This window comes from Helianthus annuus, chromosome 6 (genome assembly GCF_002127325.2).
Source record: "Helianthus annuus cultivar XRQ/B chromosome 6, HanXRQr2.0-SUNRISE, whole genome shotgun sequence".
NCBI lineage: Eukaryota > Viridiplantae > Streptophyta > Magnoliopsida > Asterales > Asteraceae > Helianthus > Helianthus annuus.
In genome coordinates this window covers 147,983,782-148,000,431 of record NC_035438.2, presented here as the reverse complement: position 1 = coordinate 148,000,431, position 16,650 = coordinate 147,983,782, and positions in this window count along the sequence as shown.

Genomic DNA, 16,650 nt, shown 5'->3' with positions numbered 1-16,650 from the left:
GTGATTCTTGTACCGTACACGTCAAATTTAGCAATGGAATCACATTAGTAGTACGTTATCGTGTGTTCGGTCACGCACGTTCACGGATTCCGCACGTGAAACGTTCGTTACGCAATCGAACGGTGTCAAAACCGGTCCTACAATTGGTATCAGAGCTAGGAGCTCGATTGCTTGATCAAACACATCGTTTTCGTACAGATTTCAGCGATTTCAGAGGCGATTCAGATCCGATTTCACCTATTTCTTCATCTTCTACCTACTTTTCACGTTTTTTTCTGAAAAACGTCAAATTGAACAGGTTTTCATGGTCCGTTTCATCTGATTTTTGGATATGTTGTGCGCCTATACCTGATCTAAAACCCTACCAAGTTTCAGATCGAAACTCCAAACCGTTTAGGAGAAATCGAGATTTTTTCGTTCGAAATCGCGTCAAAGTTGCAGGTCCGATCGTAAAAATTCGTCTGGTTCGCTTATTTGAACAGATTTGAACCGCTTTTTGGTCAAAGTTTCAGGACCGCTCCATATTAGTTGTTTGGTTTGCTTTTTCGAACACATGGTGGTTCGCTCATAGGTATTTGTTGAGGATCGCTCCAAAATAATGATTATGGTCCGCTCATTGTGTAACAGTTGGTTCGCTCATAGGTCAATGGTTGTGGTCCGCTTATAAGGTTCCAAAGTGGATCGCTTTTTAGTCATCATCTTCATATTGTCTGAACATCGTTGTCGGTTTGTCGATTCTTTGCATGTGATAGTTTTCGACTCAATCAGTTGTATCAGGCCTTGATAGTTGTGTAAGTGGTTAATACGGCACAATCACATGAGGTTAAAAGATAAATGTCGGCAATTCATATACTAAAGTCAAAGGTTTGATTGTGATTTGATCAACTAATAGTGAGGTCCAGTAAAAGCATAGTTATCACAATCATCGGCCCACTTAATAAACATTCAATATATCGGTCGAATCATACATTGCTGTCCACTAGTTGCCGTCCACTAATGTTTGTGGCCCATGTGCAGATGTTACCGTCCAAAAGACCCAATCACATCCACATTCTTTGAAAGCCCATATGCAGCCCATTTGTGAGGATCAATAAAATTCTGCCAACCCACTAACTGATTGTGGCATCAGTTTATTACAAAAGTTAGGCGGCCCAATGATTGAAAAGAAAGCCTATGTGATGTTGTTTTGATGCACCGCCCATTTGTTATTGTTGTTTTGGTGTTTTGTGCCGCCCATTAACCTACATCAGCCCAATATCACCGGCCCATATTCACCGCTGAATTGATATTGCTTGAACCGCTCGAACGAACATTGCTTGGACCGCTCTTGTGTACATTTGAATTTCTGGTTCGCTTATTTGGTCCGCTTATTCGTCCAGTCCGCTCATTTAACCCATCCGGTCCGCCTTTGTGTCAAATTGCTGATTGGTCCGCTTTTCCGTCATCCTTGGTTCGCTTATTTGTCAACAAACACGTGTCGGGTTTTTGCGAAAAATGGCAATGGTGTTTGATGAACAGGAGAACTATTATTTCGAAAGATTTAAAGATTGGCATCACGGATTTCTAGATGAGGGTTATAGAAAAGTGAGCAAAGATGGATGGGCAAAAAGGTTTAAATATTTTGTGTGTCTGAAAGACGAAACGTTGGATGATCTTAAAGACCGATATAGTGTTTTACTGAATTATCTGAAAGATCATGAGATATATTCGTCAAATGTGGAGAAATTGGAGAAATTTGCAGATGCATTACCGATTGAATGGGGTGAATGTTTGAAAAATTTAAAGGAGGACTCAAATTTTTCAAAACTACATCTAAATCAATTTATCAGCAAACTTAAAGCTCATGAACTTGAAACCAGAAAGAAAAAGAAAGAAATGATCAAGGTTTTGGAGAATAATGTGCTAGATCTGGGTTTAGATGTGATTAAGGAGATGCACAAAAGGGTTGCTAAATGTGTCAGGGCAAAATATGGGATGAAATATGATTTCAAACGAGGTTGTTATATTGATAATATCGGAAATCCTCTTGATTTCGTTAAAATGTTCTGTGCAGGTACATTCATTGCAAAGGAAGAAGAAGCTCCAAAAGCTGAAGAATCGGTGAAGAATAAAACAATGTGCTCAAGATGCGATAACGTCAAGACTGATAATGACAAACTTGTGGAAGACATGGCAAGTTTGGCATCTGAAGTCAAAAAGTTGAAAGACGAGAAGCACGCTGCTGAAAACCAGATTCTTTGGTTACATGAAAATTGTGAGAAACTAAAAGCAGAAAATGACAAACTGTTAAATGATTTTAACAGTTTGACTTTGAAAAATCAAGATATTGCAGGGCAAATGAAAATTCTTGAAGATGGGAGAAATGTGTTCAGTAAAAACAACATTGAAAAACAGAAAATGATAAATTCCCATCTTCAGAAAATTATCGAACTTGAAAAAGAAGGTGAATGTGCTCAAATGAAAATCAAAAAGTTGGAAAAAGAGCTTGAAAGCAAACAGAAATCTACAGAAGATTTAGATTTCTGGATTAAGCTTGAAAACAAGAATCTGAAAGCGAATGAATCAAAATTTCAGGAACAGATAAAAGTTTTGATGAATGAAAAATCTGTTCTTGAAAATTTGAAGAATGATAATGAGAAAACAATCAAGTCTCATTTTGGGAGAATATCTCAGCTTGAAAGTGAAGCTGAGAATTCGAGGAACAAAATTGATGAACTTGAGAAGAAATTGATAGGTTTTGTGACTAAATCAGACAGTTTGAATTTTCCCTGTCCAAAACAATCAATTCTGTTCCAATAAGTGACAATGTCACAAACTTTGACAAAATCAAAGTTAAAGATTGTGGTGAAAAATCTGATGATAAAAAGGAAAAGTTTTAGAAAACTGTTCTGCAATCAACTGAAAAGGGTGAATGCTCGAAGCAAAAACCTTTGAAGAAGAAAGCGGAACAGAAACAAAAAATTAAAAATGAGAAAATTGTTCAAAAAGATAATAAAAGCTCATCAGATCAATCATCCAATCAAAATGAAAAATTACAAAAAGTAAAAAATGAAAATTCAAAAAATGTTGGTAATAAGTGGTGCAGGTCGAACCACAGTGCTCAAAAGCCAAATCCAGCAAACTTGAGGAAGGAATATCACCAAGCCAGACAATGCTATGATCTGAGCGTTTGGTGTGAAGTTGGTATACGGTACGATAACAGAGTGTGTTACAGCTGCGGATATCACGGACACATTGCTGTTAACTGCCAATACTGGAGTTATGAGACCAGGAGGTGCTTTAACTGCAACATCAAAGGTCACATTGCCCGAGATTGCCCAAGGAGATCGCATGAAAGATTGAGGGCCAATTCTCAGAAAATGGCAAAGAAGATACCAGTCGTTGTCAAGCCCATAGAATTGAAAGCTTCGGGCCAAAACGTCAGAGAATAGAAGGTCAAAGAACCTAAAGTTCAAGAAACAAAAGTGAAGCTTTCTCAGGGGCAGAAAGATCGACTGAGGAAAAAGAGAAAGAAAGCGAGAGAATATCTCGAAAAGATTTTGTCCTCGGGTTCGCCCGACAGATCGAATAAAAGTTCTGATGAATCTACTCCCTCAGCTGTAAAGACAAGCAAAAAGAATTCATCAGATACAAATCTGGGGACAAAAGAGGAGAAGAAGAAGGAAAAGGTCGGCGATGAATCTGACGTGCCGAAGTCAGACAAGCCACCTTCAGGCGATGAATCTGGCTCATCAAAGTCAGACAAGCCACAGTCAGGCAATGATTCTGGTATGGTAAACCCAGAAGAGCCATGTGTTGAGGTAAAAGTTGAGAATTCTAATTTAACAATGGATGAGAAAAATTTTCCACCATTGTTGAACAAGAATTCAAAAACACCCAAGGCTGGTCAGGCTTGGGTAAATCTGTTTAAATGAAAAATCCTGACTTGCCGGAGATCCCAAGATGGTATCGTGGATCATGAATCGGCATTTTTCTCAAAACTTTAATCGGTAACGTCAATCAAACAAACGGTAAAAAGGTTTGTTTGTGTTTTTCTTACAAGAGTTATTAGACGAGTTTATGTTTTGCAAGTGGTACAGAGGATTCTGAACTGCAAATGGTAGATCAAGGACATTAACTTGTACTTGGATTTTCCTAATTATGGTTGAAAGACAAGATGATGAAGTAACCCCGTACCTAAAATGTTTGGTAAACAAACTAATTTTCCGGAAAAACCATTTTGATTAAAACAAACTTAAGTGTTTTGAAATCATAATGGGAAAATAGTTTGTTGTGAGGGGGAGTTCTGATTGTTTACGCCAAGGTGGATAGAGAATTGAAGTGATTCTCATCATGTTGTCAAGTTTGTACAGTTTGTTTTCAAATTTTCCCAGAAAATCAAAATTGAAACATATTTTGATTTTAGGGGGAGAAAAATTTTAAAAAAATTAGAAAATTTGAAAATGTCAAAAACATTTGAAAAAGTCAAAAACGAGTTTTGTTGTGAAAAAGAGGAAATGATAGTAAATCAGTGGACTATCACAGCACGCTAAAGAAATGTAATGTCAAATGTAATAAACGGTCTCACTGATGATGTGACGATAGGTTTTTGTACATTTAGTAGATTTATTCGGGATATAAACCTAAAATTTCAAACTTGTGAAATTCGTGGGGAACACTACTTGGATATATAGGTAACCCCTGAAATCTCGTTTGAAAGGTCTCGTATTCTGATATACTAGGTGTTTATACTCTATGATGTCTGGGGTATTATTTGGGGACTTCTGCTGAACGGTAGTTCTGACCTAGTCCTTGGCTAATACTTTCCGCAAAATGCTTGAAACATAGCATAAAGCCCTCAGCTGATTAGACAATAAAATTGATAATCATCTGTTGTAGCTGAAAAGATCCTCTAAAGGGGACACACTGCTAAGTCGAAGCTGATATCTCTCAGCTGAACGGAAGTTCTGACCTGAGATCCCTCAGTTCTCGCATTTAACCCCTAATTTATGTACAGATATCATTGTAGTATTCTTGCCTGTAAGACTGAATATTGGGATTCTGGATACGGGAGTATATTCAAGAGGTGGGACACATGAATCGAACTAAGTTCATAAAACACTTAAATAGTATCCTGAATAGATTGAAAGTTGTATGAAAATTTAAGAGGACAACTATATCGTCAATCAACGTGAATCGTTTAGAACTTAAAATGTCTAAAAGCTTAACGGTGCGTGTGATGTGTCTCAAAAACTGATATGATCCTTTTACACAAACTCACAAAAAAATATGTTTGTACATATTTCATTTCTGCATTTAATTTTTGTTATTGCATTTATGTTTCTTGTTTTTGAAAAATCCAAAAAGATTTTCGACAACTGATGTTGGAGAGCTGATTTTCAAAATCTCAAAGGCTAAACATGATGAACAGACAGGTTGGTTAAGTGGTTTGAAATGTTTAAAATGATTTATTAGGTTGAATCAGAAATTGGAATGTTTCAAATTCTTAATCAGTTTTAAATGTGATAATTCTCAAATGTTTAGTTGATTCATTAAGTTGAATCACAAATTTATTGGTTTGTAATAGAGAGGTTGAGATGTGCAGGTTTTTGAATTTGTTGCTACGAAAAGCCAGACTACGATCCCGACAGCTGAGACTAAGGGGGAGTCTGAAGACGAGCTTAATGCAAAAGGAGCTTGTATTCGGAAAGCAAGGCGCCGATCCCAAAAGCACGGAAGCTTGACGAAAGGGGGAGCCTGAAGATTCTGAAGAAAGAGAGCAACGGAAGCTGAAGACAGATCCACCGGGATTCTGTTCAAGCAAGAGGAACTCAAGAGAGAGAGAAAGACAAGTTGCTACGAGTTTCACTACGAGATTGACTATGGCAATATCCAAGGGGGAGATTGTTGATGCATATTTTGTCTATCGCCTTCGTCAATCTGAGTCGTAGTGAAAAGCCGGAAGGAATCAAGCGCATAATGTCATATTTAGTTAGAAATGGCAAGGTGGCAAACTTGTAATTAATGTGAACTTTCATTAAATAGCCTTGACCATATAAATAGGGGATTATGTCACTAGTTTAGTTAGTTCTTGAAAGAGGTTAGGAGGAGACTTGGAGGAGAAGACTTTCTAGAGAGAGAAAGTAGAGAGAGAAAGTTGTATATTTGTGATTCTTGTACCATACACGTCAAATTTAGCAATGGAATCACATTAGTAGTACGTTATCGTGTGTTCGGTCACGCACGTTCACGGATTCCGCACGTGAAACGTTCGTTACGCAATCGAACGGCGTCAAAACCGGTCCTACAAAACTTGGTTCTTAAAGAAACCAATCACATTTTTAATGGTTAATCAAGTGTATAAACATGTATTTAACGAGAAAAATGCAAGAAGAAATATTTTTAGAAAAATATTTTACAAGTTGTAAAGATCTAAATTTTTCGAAAATGATGTTTTTAAATAAACAACCACACTTTAAAGAGTAACTAAGCTTACTAAACACGCTAGTAAGTTGCTACAATTTTTTGTAAATTTTCAAGTTCATGACATAGTGTAAATTTCATATTTTTGACATATGGTAAGTGTTGAATGATTTGTTGATGATTGGTGATGATTTTGCAAAAGAAAATGATATGCTTGAAAGCATGGAAACCTCCATTTTTAGGGGAAACTATGGCAAAATTTTCTAAAAATACCAACACTTAGAAAAATGTTTTCTAAAACAAGTGTTTACAAGTGTATTTTTAACTATGATTTTCCATATAAACTTCGCCATCGATTTTTGTGACAAAAACACAAACATTGGAGGTTGGTTTTTAGAAATAAAAATGGGTAAATATGTATTTAGAATATGTATTTACATTAAAGACATTGTGTGTGATTATGTAAAATAGTTATATTATTTATGGGAAAATAATATAACTTACAAATACCAAGAATTTACAACACCAAAATAATACCAAAAATTACATGGAATGAAATATATAAGTTACACACTTGATATTGTAAAACCAAACGCAATAACGTAACTTACGAAATATTTCGAGAAGTACCGCTACAACATATTTTTGGTAAATATTATTTTGGAGACAAAAGAAACGAAATTCTGATTTTTATTATTACAAAGTATATCATATTTTCGACAAAGAGGAAATATATTACTTTTGGAAGTAAAAATATATTTTCTTAGAATATTTTGAAGATATATGATTTTTGAAAATATATATATATATATATATATATATATATATATATATTCTTAACGATACATTATTTTGGAGAAAACAAGTCTACGTATATTATCTAAGTGAAAGTATATTATTTTGGAAATTACAAATACAAGAATACATGTATGAAATACTCCCACCCTTGGGAAGAAAACACGAAAACAAATACTTGAAAAGTATTATAACTCCGGATGACGTAGAGACATAAAGAAAACGTAACTCAAAACATGAATACTCAGGCAAGGCACAGCCCGCTCGTCTAGTAGACCTTAGCACATTGTAGGTAGTCGCATTTGCTAATGAGATTTGAGTTACGAGTACTGAAGACGCAAAACTGTGAGTTCATGCTCCCCCTTTTCTTTAACTCTTTTTGGTTTTATAACTCTCGGGAGTGAAATACATGTACAAATACTTAAACGGTATGAAATGCCTATGAAATACTAGATCATGTGAGCATAGACTTAATATTAAAAATGCCATAAAGTCTTGGTGAAAACTAGTACCAAGCCATTAAAATCATTCATTAATTAGGGACGAGGGTTAGATCTAACGGGTACGGCCGAACCCCACTCATGGTCAAAACTAGTACCTAGTAGTGCTTTGGAGTCCCAGTCGAGGTTAATCGACACAGTCGAGGTTAATCGACACAGTCGAGGTTAATCGACACAGTCGAGGGTAATCGACACAGACAAGGAATCAGAACGAGTATTCCGACAAGGAATCAGAACGAGTATTCCGACAAGGAGTCATAACAAGTACTCCCTATGTCCTCACATGCCTTAAAGTTCTTGTAAAACATTCATGTTCACACACGTTTTTCATACCTGTTTACAAAAAGAGTCTCTTAAAGATTTACAAGAATTACAGTACACAAACTAGACGCATGAACTCGCTCAACTTTTGTTGATGTTTTCCAAAATTACATGTATTTCAGGCAACAAGATGGATCTTGGACGGAGGTGTCGTAACTAGAAGTTTAGATGTCATCCACATTTGTTGGTTTGTAACCTAGTCGAAGGTTGTGTTTTAAAAACTTGAATAAACATTGTTTGTAATACTTAAATTTCATGAATGGATGAACATCGTTTTGAATCATGTAGTTGTTTATTACGATTGAATGCAATGATATTAAACCAGTCACACATCATACGCTTCCGCAAAAGACAGGGTGTGACATTCAAAAGAGCCACAGCAAAGGTTGGTGGATGAACCAGTGTTAGACCCTTCAAGTATTCCACAAGAAAGTGTTGATTTGGCTAAAGTATCGTTTGAACAATATCTTCAGCACACAACAACTGTAACTCAGAAAGATTAAGGTTCAAGTGCTCAAGCTGAAAGTGTCAAAGCTACAGAGCCGGAAGGTGTGGTTCAAGATGAGTCAAGTGAAGCAGATTCTGAGGCTACTGAGTCAGAATCAGAACTGGATCCTACAACACTTGGAAGGGGCAAGGCTCAGTTAAAGAAAAAGCCAACAAAGAAGCAAAAAGGATCAGATGAAGAAGACTCTACCTACGTGCCACCTAAAAAGTCAAAGAAGCTAAGGGCAAAATGAAAGTCAGTTCAAACTGGGGTGATACCTAGGAGAGTACGCACAAAGAAAATAGGTGTTGAACTGCCTAAGGATCAAGAAGTTGAAAAAGCTCAAAGCGTTGAAACTTCAAATGTCACACCCCCAAAATCCACTCACGGAGTATCACCGCATGGAGGCTTGACTGACCAGGATCAAGCCACCAATCATATTGAACATTGTAAGTAATAAATAAAATTCAACTCAACAATATGAAAGGTGTTCAAAACAAAGCATAGCTAAGTGTTTAGCGGAAGCATAAACGTGAAAACCCAACATAAGTATTAAGTTCTAAATATCATAATGTTTGTAACATGGCATCCATTATCCATGTCCCACAACGACCGCGCCTCCCTGTGCAAGCTCCATGAGTACCTATCGACCTGCAAGGTATGTAACAACGAGTCAACAACAAAGTTGAGCGAGTTCATAGTTGATTGTTCAGTTAATGAGTTTGTTTCAGAAATCGTAAGTTTGTTTCATACCATGCGTTACCCAGTACCCTTGTTTCCTAAACCTTTACAATAATACGTGGGGGCTTCCCATGTTGTATGTTACTAGACTAGTTGTATCTATAGGTGTCCTTCCCAATCCGAGGACAGTGGTAAGTATGAGTTTACGTAGGTTTTACGTAAGTTCCCTTCCCTATCCGAGGACAGTAGTACGTAGCGAGTACGTGGGTTTAGCGCTGGTGTCCTTCCCCATCCGAGGACAGTGGTATGTAGGTTTTACATAGGTTTTAACACGGGTGTCCTTCCCAAACCGAGGACAATAGTACGTAGGTTTTACGTAGGTTTTAGCACTGGCGTCCTTCCCAATCCGAGGACGGTGGTAAGTAGTCTAGTAGTGATGAAAGTACGGGTAGTCATTCCATCCCATTCCCAACCCACCGGGAATCCCATGCCTTGGAAAGAGTGTGAACTCACCTTGGTTTGCTAGGTTTGACTAATTACTTGGTTCCAATTAATCAGTCAAGGCCTATGGTATGCACGTATACACAATCAGTTGACATTCACAAAGTTCGACTAACAGTCAGGATCATCACGTGCATGTAGTAACAACTAACACATAGCATTTATCAGTTTTACAGGCTCATGCAACCATGCTTTACATTTAACAGTGCATGACTAACCTAGTTAATCCTTAACAGACTTAACTGAGTTTACTTTACTGTGCAGTTTAATAACTCGACGAAATACCCTTGTTTCGTCGTGAATCCCCTTCGACGAAACACACCCTGTTTCGTCGTGATTACCCTCGGTGAAACACACTTGTTTCGTCGTGCCAGTTTCGTCATGATTGGTCTCGGCGAAACGCATATGTTTCGTCGTGATTGGCGTTTCGTCGATTAAGTCTGTTACGTCGCGTAACTAATGATTACCCAGAAAACCTACCGCCGATCATCATCACACAACAATCATGTGACAACTCGAGTTTCTGACTTTCACTTTCGCATTAAATGCGCGTTGACTTTGACTGTTTAGTTGTTTGGATTGTGGACTTGTAATTGTACGCGTTGTGTTTTAATGAAACGTATTGTCGTTTTACCTATATGTGATTACTTGCTGTGGTAGAGAATAATATTAGAATTGTTATTATTAAAACACTTAGTCTAGATCCCGAAACATGGCATACAGTTCGAAGGATCTCGAAACATATCCTTCGATTCGAAGGATCAACTTTCGGTCCGAAGGATCTCGAAACATATCCTTCGACCCAGGACCCTATCCTTCGACATCCTTCGGCCCAGCCTTTCTAATGGGCTTGGCCCATTCCTGTGAAACGATTTATATACGTGATGCATGTAAACCGGCAGTAGTTTCAAAAACCCTAGTTCCATTGTGTGTGAGTGTGACGGCATATAGCAGACCTACTCTCTGTTCGAAGGATTTCATTCCATAATCCAGATTTCCGGTTAGTATGTGATGTTGTTTATGATGCTTTGATTTCGTGATTAATAAATTGTCTCGCAATATATTGTTCATATGTTAATCGGATCTGTTTTGATGATGTTCAATGATAATGTTTTGTGGATCGGCTATGATAACCGGATATGTATGTTAGTATTGCAATATGTTGTTAGAACCGGACATTATTTGCACGATGATCGGATAATATACGAATTGAATTGTCATAGTCGTTAAGATGTTTATGTTAATCAGGTTTATAATCGGCCGAATATTGTAATCGAACATGTTTATGTAATCGGCACCTATGTGTAAATTGGATAGTTTGAATGATCTTGTTATTCAGATTAGAGTTCTTGATAAACATGGGAATCATGCTTGTTTGATCTGGTTGATGTTAGCTGATTTGTGAAATTTGTGTTAATTGATAATCGGATAAACTTGGAAACTTGGTGTAAAATGTAACTGCTATTTATCGAAGGATAACCAATATGCCGAAAGATACTTGTTATCCGAAACATGGTTGCTGTGAACCGAAAGATGCCTATCCTTCGAACCATAGTAACCTTGACCGAAAGATAGTTTGGACCGAACCATAACTTTGACCGAAAGATAGTTTGGACCGAAAGATAGCTTTGACCGAAAGATGACATTGGTCCGAAACATAACATTCGGTCCGAAGGATAATTGTGATAACTGTTGTCGAAAGATAATAGTTGGATTCGAAAGATACTAGGGATTTATGAATGTACTTTGAAAGATGGAATTATATGCTTGATTTATTTGGCATGCCATGCTTGATGAACGTTAATATTTGTACACGTGCAATAATACGTGTTGTGCCGATATGCAAACTGACTGCTATGTGAACATTAAATTGCATGCGTATCATTGCGAACATGAACTGATTTGTTATACGTGCATACAATAGGACGTGATTAATTACTTGTGAGTGCATAACCTAGCATACCGAGCAAACCAAGGTGAGTTCACACAGCCAAGGCATGGGTTCCCAGGGTGGGAATGGGTTGGATGATTGTTTGTGCATGCTTAAATGATACTTGTCGAACTGCCTTCGCACACACCCTGGTTGGTAAAGACTATGGTCGCGAACGAACTACTCAACTGCCTTCGCACACACCCTGGTCGGTAAAGACTATGGTCGCGAACGAACTGATCAATTGCCTTCGCACACACCCTGGTCGGTAAAGACTACGGTCGCGAACTAACGAACCTAATCTTCGCACACATGCCTGTGAGGCCGCGATGGAACTGATACGATATGAAACTTGATTGAACGAACGCACTATTACCCAAACTAAACTATTAACTGTGAACTCGCTCAACTAGTTTGTTGATTATCTGCTGCATGCCTTGCAGGACCTTAGGTACATATTGGAGCTTGCACTGGAGGAGCGGGACGTTGTGGACAGTGGATTATGAACGCTATGTTTAAACATTTCGAATAATTGAACTTATGGTTTACTTGGGTTATTTACTTATGCTTCCGCTACTGATACTATGATTGTTTTGAAACATCAATTGTATTGAATGAGGTTTTACAAACTACTTTATTTATGTTATGCTATGTTCAATATGATTGATGGCTTGATCCTGGTCATGTCACGCCTCCAAGCGGTAGTACTCCGCGTGTGGGATTTTGGGGGTGTGACAGATTGGTATCAGAGCCATTGGTTATAGAGAACTTGGTTTTAATATGGAAAAACGTTTTTATTAAAACCAGACTATAACCAGAACAGTGCTCTCAACGATCCACAACGACGCTTCGCTCCACGTGCAAGACTCAACTTCCTAGGTAATAAGGTTTATGTTTATTGCCTACATGCTAGAATTTGCATAGAACTTTGCTCGTAGTATGCTTACATTACTTTGCTCACAACTTGTTATTGCTTGAGAACACATACGTGCTTACACTCTTCTGTCATCGCACTATTCGCGAACCTTTCTCACTTATGTTGCCTTTGATGTGAAGATCAATGGCCGCACGAATTACCATGACTCAAGCCCAGCTAGAGGCTCTCGTTGCTGCGGCAGTTGCAGCCGCCCAAGCAGGTAGTATACCCTGCAGTATAGACACTAGGATCTTTAGATCCTACATTAATTCTCGTACTTAACTTTGCCCTATTCGTACACAATAGGTCAACCCGCTCAGCAACAACCTGGGTGCACCTTCAAGAATTTTATGGAATGTCGTCCTAGCTCGTTCAGTGGCACGGAAGGAGCAGTTGGACTCCTCCACTGGTTTGAAAAGCTCGAGTCGGTTTTCGAAATGTGTGAATGCCCTGAGGCTCGCAGGGTGAAGTTCGCCACTGGCACACTTGAAGGGATTGCGCTCACTTGGTGGAACGCACAAGTGCAGATCTTAGGGTTGGCAGCTGCTAACGCCACACCCTGGAATGATTTCAAAGAATTGATCAAGAGGGAATACTGCACTAGAGAAGACATTCACAAGTTGGAGGACGAGTTGTATAACTTGAAAATGGTTGGTTCGGAAATCGAAGCTTACACCAAGAGATCAAATGAGTTGGCTGTGTTATGTCCAACTATGGTGGACCCTCCATACAAGCGTATTGAGTTGTACCTCAAAGGTTTGGCACCAGAAATACAGAGCCACGTTACCTCGGCTAATCTCAACAACATCCAGGAAATCCAGCGTCTCGCTCATCGCATCACCGATCAGGCAGTGGATCAGAACAAACTGCCAAAGCGTATCAGTGCTACTGCTGCCACTACAGCTGCTACTTCTGCTACACCCAGCGACAACAAGAGAAAATGGGATGGGGATTCCAGCAGGGGATCGGTGTCTGTTCAGTCCCAAACTCAGCAACGTCGCACCAACGATTACCAGAGTCCGAGTCAGCAATCATCGGGAAGTCAGGGACAACGTGGTTATCAGGGAAATCATCCGTGGTGCAACAGGTGCAACAAACACCACAGTGGAAGATGTCGGAAAGATCGCTGTCAAAGATGCCACAAGATGGGCCATGAGGCCAAAGATTGTAGAAGCGCGCGACCAGTAAACCAGAACCAGCAACTCCCACCGCCAGCTCCACAGAATCAGCAGCAGCAGCCACAACGTGGAAATCGGGGATGTTTCCAGTGTGGGGCTGAAGGTCATTACAAACGCGATTGCCCTCAGTTGAACCAGAATCGCAACAACAACAACAACAACCAGGGCAACGGAAATAACAACAATCAGGGTAATGGTAACAACAACAACGGGGGAAACAACAACAACAACGGCAATGAAGCTCGTGGTCGTGCATTTGTGTTGGGTCGAGGAGACGCAGTGAATGATCCCAATGTGGTTATGGGTAAGTTTCTTCTCGACGATATTTATGTTACTGTCTTATTTGATTCGGGTGCTGATACAAGCTATATGTCATTGAAAATGAGTAAATTATTAAAACGTACACCAACACCTCTAGACACCAAACACGTCGTAGAACTAGCCAATGGTAAAAGTGTAGAAGCCGCACAGGTAGTCAAGGGTTGTAGTATTGTTCTAGCGGGTCAGACTTTCTCGATTGATCTCATACCCATAGTTTTGGGTAGTTTCGACGTCGTCATCGGTATGGATTGGCTATCCAAACATCATGCGGAGATCTTATGCAAGGAAAAAGTTATTCGTATTCCTCGCTCCAGTCAGGAACCTCTCGAAGTACAAGGTGACAAGAGTGGTGCTGTGGTTGGCATCATCTCATTCTTAAAGGCGCAGAAATGTTTACGAAAGGGACATACTGCCATCTTGGCACTTGTCACTGACGCATCAGCAAAGGAAAGGAAGCTGGAGGATATACCAGTTGTGCGTGATTTTCCTCAAGTGTTTCCTGAAGATTTACCTGGTTTACCTCCTCATCGTCAAGTCGAGTTTCAGATTGAATTAGCTCCTGGAGCAGCACCAATAGCCCGCGCACCGTATCGTTTAGCTCCAACCGAACTGGAAGAACTGTCGAAGCAGCTACAAGAGCTCTTGGAAAAGGGCTTTATTCGTCCAAGCTCTTCGCCTTGGGGAGCTCCAGTGTTGTTTGTGAAGAAGAAAGACGGTACGTTCAGAATGTGCATCGACTACCGTGAACTCAATAAGGTGACGGTGAAGAACCGTTATCCTCTTCCGCGCATAGATGACCTATTCGACCAGTTGCAAGGGTCGTGTTACTATTCCAAGATTGATTTAAGGTCAGGGTATCATCAGCTGAGAGTCCGGGATGAGGACGTCTCCAAAACCGCTTTCAGAACTCGTTACGGACACTATGAGTTTCTTGTCATGCCATTCGGGCTTACGAACGCGCCAGCAGTCTTCATGGATCTTATGAACAGGGTGTGCAAACCGTATCTTGACAAGTTCGTCATTGTTTTCATCGACGACATTTTGATTTACTCCAAGAGTCAGGAGGAGCACGAGCAGCACTTACGCCTTATCTTGGAACTTCTCCGAAATGAGCAACTGTATGCAAAGTTTTCAAAATGCGACTTCTGGCTTCGTGAAGTCCACTTCTTAGGCCATGTGGTAAACAAGGATGGGATCCATGTCGATCCATCCAAGGTTGATTCGATCAGAAACTGGCCAGCACCGCGTACACCGACAGAAATACGCCAATTCTTGGGTTTGGCGGGTTACTACAGGCGATTTATTAAAGACTTCTCCAAGATCGCGCAACCACTTACTATGCTAACACAGAAAGGTGTCGTTTACAGATGGGGTAATACGCAAGAGACCGCTTTTCAGTACTTAAAGGATAGGCTTTGCAGCGCACCTATTCTCTCATTGCCAGAGGGCACGGATGACTTCGTGGTTTATTGTGACGCATCGATACAGGGGCTTGGTTGTGTATTGATGCAGCGGGATAAAGTGATAGCCTACGCTTCGCGGCAACTCAAGGTTCATGAACGGAACTACACGACGCACGATTTAGAGCTGGGAGCTGTTGTTTTCGCGCTTAAGATATGGCGACACTACCTGTACGGTACCAGGTGCACGATTTACACCGATCACAGGAGTCTCGAGCATATTCTTAAGCAAAAGGATTTGAATATGCGTCAACGGAGATGGGTCGAACTTCTAAACGACTATGAATGCGCCATCAAGTATCATCCAGGCAAGGCCAATGTTGTGGCTGATGCCCTCAGTCGGAAAGACACTCTACCTAAGCGCGTGCGAGCGCTACAGCTTACTATTCAGTCCAGTCTTCCTGCACAGATACGAGCTGCTCAGTTAGAAGCACTGAAACCCGAAAACGTCAAGGCTGAAGCCTTGCGCGGTTCAAGGCAACGCATGGAACAAAAGGAAGACGGCGCCTACTATGTAACGGGGCGTATTTGGGTCCCACTTTATGGCGGTTTACGCGAGCTTGTAATGGATGAAGCTCACAAGTCTCGCTATTCGGTACATCCAGGGGCGGATAAAATGTACCACGACATCAGCACTACTTATTGGTGGCCTAGTATGAAGGCTCACATCGCTACGTACGTTGGAAAATGCTTAACCTGTGCGAGAGTCAAGGTGGAATATCAGAAACCAGCTGGTCTACTTCAGCAGCCCAAGATACCGCAGTGGAAATGGGAAGAAATTTCCATGGATTTCGTTACGGGCTTACCTAGATCCCAGCGTGGGAATGACACTATTTGGGTGATCGTTGATCGACTCACAAAGTCTGCTCACTTCTTGGCTATCAAAGAAACGGATAAGTTTTCTACCCTAGCAGACATCTACTTGAAAGAAGTTGTTTCGAGGCACGGGGTGCCCACCTCTATTATTTCGGATCGCGATGCACGATTCACGTCAGAGCTTTGGCAAGCGATGCACAAATCCTTCGGCTCATGATTAGACATGAGCACAGCATATCATCCTCAGACGGATGGGCAGTCTGAGCGAACTATTCAAACTCTAGAAGACATGCTTCGAGCGTGTGTCATCGATTTCGGCAACGGCTGGGAAAAACACCTCCC